The sequence below is a fragment of the Cebus imitator genome, unplaced genomic scaffold (genome assembly GCF_001604975.1).
Source record: "Cebus imitator isolate Cc_AM_T3 unplaced genomic scaffold, Cebus_imitator-1.0 Scaffold133, whole genome shotgun sequence".
Classification (NCBI taxonomy): domain Eukaryota; kingdom Metazoa; phylum Chordata; class Mammalia; order Primates; family Cebidae; genus Cebus; species Cebus imitator.
The window spans coordinates 39,906-43,611 of NW_016107448.1; positions in this window are offsets into that span (position 1 = coordinate 39,906).

The following is a 3,706-nucleotide window of genomic DNA, read 5'->3' on the forward strand; positions in this document are numbered from 1 at the left end:
TTAATTTCCTAGACCTCACAGTGGTAAGAGGAGTATATTAACCAGGATGGATGTTACCCCTGAAGAGTCCCCACAAATATACCAAGATCTCATAGTCCTGTCCCATCAAGAACATACTAGACAGAAATCAAGAGAAGAGAAAGTCTTACAGTTTGGGGAGTAATACAGCTGTTACATCCAAAGGCAGCTTGGTGAGAAAAATAGTTCACAATATATATACAATCTAGAATGCATCAAGTTTAATTGAACAAAGTGGTAAGGTCCTCCAAACTTTATTAGATTTACTTGATAACCAGATAGATAATGGATAACAGAACAGCCCTTGATTATTTCTCAGCAGAAAAAGGAGGGGTATGTGCTGTAGCAAATACTTCTTTTTGCTTTTATGTTAACTCCTCAAAAGAAGTTCAGTTTAGAGCCAATCTGCTTCTTCCTAGAGCTAAATGACTAAGAGACACTAAGACCCATTTAAATGCAGATGTATGGACTACCAATAAAGGATATCTCCCTTTGATGGCATGGCTCCTCCCCATATTAGGACCCCTGTAATGTTAGTTTTGCTTTCTGTAACCTGCATATTAAACATTCTTGTAAAGTTTCTTCTCACCTAGAGGTAATTAAACTTCAGATGATGATGTAGTTGGAACCCCTCATGAATAAGTCCTTTTCTGAGGGCCTGTAGACAGCCCTCTGGAGGATCCCTGACTGTCACACAAACAACACTCCCTCACACTTTGAATAAGCTAGAATGGTCATCTTACCTTATCCCCTAGTGGCAGTTAGGGTCACCACTCCAGAGTGAAGTAAGAAGGAAAAGGCAGGCAGGGATTGATTAGGCAGATAGAGAGGGAGGGTCTAGGAAGAAGTACAGAGAAAGGCAATGTTTATGGGAACAACCATGGAACAGCACCTACAGCACCTCTGCAGCTAATGGGAAGAAATGTGGTTAAGAACATCCCCTTGTACCAAGATGTTGCTCAGAAAGGAAAGTCGCAACTTAGGTATAGGTACAATAAATCAACCTAAATGTCCTTAACTTGACCCAGCTCATTATAAGGACATTAACATGATATTAGCACCATGGCTTTAGCACCGCCATGGGTTTAATTTAGGCATTCATGAGTAATAACCAAGATTAAGTCACACTGGCCAATCCCAGGCATGTGCAGATGTAACACCTTTAGGAGGAAACTTTACCTCTCTCATTTGAGCAGGACCCACAGAAGAGTTTCTTGTCTTTGGAACTCTTAAAAGACTCAGAACTTAACCCAATTTCTGATAACTTGCTTTTATATCCTCTCTCTTTGTTAAGAGCTTTCCTTTTGCTTAATACATTTAAGTATACTCACTCTCCATGTCCACTTGCCTCATTCTTCTTGGTCATGGGACAAGAACTTAGACTTAGCTGAAGTAGGGACTAAGCAGACCACAAACATTATTATATTTGTTGTGTGTAAAAACAATGGCTTCACTTTTAGTATGTCAATATAAAATTCTCAGTGTTGCTTTTTATACTCCTGATAGTTTCAAATGATGCAAATAGAAAATTAAAACACATGATGTTATTTAGTATGTTTATTTCACATTTTTTTTACAAATATACCCCAAAGTCTGTTTGCTATTTATAGATTAAATTGAGTAAATATATTTGAATTACACAAATAATAGACATAGACCCAGTTTGTATGCACAGAAATTTAATAGAAATGAAGCACATTTATGACTGAATTGTTATTCAAACCAAATCTTATCTAATTGGACAGTAATTTTTATAAAAATCCATAGCTTTACACTGTTTTTAAAAAAGTATACTTTTTTATTGCATTTTAGGTTTTGGGGTACATGTGAAGAACATGCAAGATTGTTGCATAGGTACACACATGGCAGTTTGATTTGCTACCTTCCTACCCATCACCTATGTCTGGCATTTCTCCCCATGCTATCTCTCCCCAACTCCCCTCCCCCACTGTCCCTCTCCTATTTCCCCCCTACAGACCCCAGTGTGTACTGCTCCTCTCCCTGTGTCCATGTGTTCTCACTTTTCAACACCCACCTATGAGTGAGAACATGCAGTAAAAGTATACATTTTATAAGCAAAATGTAATTAAGAATGTGAGTGGGAATTATCTTATTTTTGAATTGTAAGCTTGAAGCATATTAAATTTTAGTATGAAGTTTTGAACATACTACTTTAAATCTGTTTATAAAAGGAGAGTGATAGAGTAGGAAAAGAAAAAGAAGGTCAGGGTAAATAGCAAATGAGGCTGTCATTGCTAAGTTGCGTCAGTGGAGAAAATGTCATGGGACATTATTCAACTAATCAGTGATAACAGGAATGTCCTCATTCTGTCAGAAAAGATGTACAAAAATGACCTCTCCTTTTAACGTGAAGAGTTTGCTACAATAGTTTGGGCATTATGTATAGATAAGGAGTTTTCTTTTCTATTTTCTTATTACTTAGGAATTTATCCTACCAACTTTTTTTATTAACATACAGTATCCCTCATATCTGAACATTTGGAATCAAACATTAACAGAAATTGTAAAAGCATCTATTTTGTTGTATAGTATATTTTTACAATAAGTTTTGATACTAGATTTTGAGGAAATTAGAATGCATAATAATATGTAAGAAGTTACTCTTCTCATGAGTTTTAAAAGAAAACATAAATATATATAATTACAATACTTGAATGGCAAAACTATACCAAATTATCATTGATTTAAAACCATGTCCTTCAATAATATGTGAATAATGGTAACCAACCTGTGATAAAATCATCATTGGTTTACATAGTTGATGAATTATATTAAAAATGAAATGATGTTTATTCACATTAAATTATGTAAAATACAAAATTATGAAATACAGTAGCCTCCCTTTTTTACAAGGAATACATCATAAAACTCTCTGTGGATGCCTGAAATCATGTACTTAACCCTATACATATATTGCTTTTTCCTATATATGCATAGTTATGATAAAGTTAAATTATAAACTAGTCACAGTAAGAGATATATTCACTAATAATAAAATAGTACAATTATAACAATCCAGTGTCATAAAAGTTATGTGAATGTGGTCTCTCTCTCTCTTAAAACACCTTATTATACTGTACTCATCCTTTTTTTCCTGTGATGATCTGAGATAAAAAATTTCTGAGATGGTTTGGTTCTTTCTACCCACCCAATCTCATCTCAAATTGTAATCCCCACATGTTGAGAAAGGAAACTGGTGGAAGATGATTGGATTAGGGTGGCGGTTTCCCCATGCTGTTCTCCTAATTGTGAGTTCTCATGATATCTAATGATTTAGCAGTGTGGCACTTTCCCTTCTCTAGCTCTGGCTCTCTTTCCTGCTGCCTTGTCAAAACATGCCTCGCTTCCCTTTCACCTTATGCCATTGTAAGTTTCCTGAGGTTTCTCTAGCCATGGGGAACTATGAGTCAATTAAACCTCTTGTTTATAAATTACCCAGTCTCCGGTTTTTCTTTATAGCAATGTGAAAACTGACTAATACAAATGCCTGTGGTCAGATGAAGTAAGGGGACAGTGTTAGACTACAATACACCTTGTGACAATATGTCAAAAGACAAATTATTTGCTTTGAATGACTTGGATTATCAGGTCATGATAATGTCGATCATTGAATAATAGCAGAGGATATTGATGACTAAAGTGGTGGGTAGCATATACAGTGTGGATA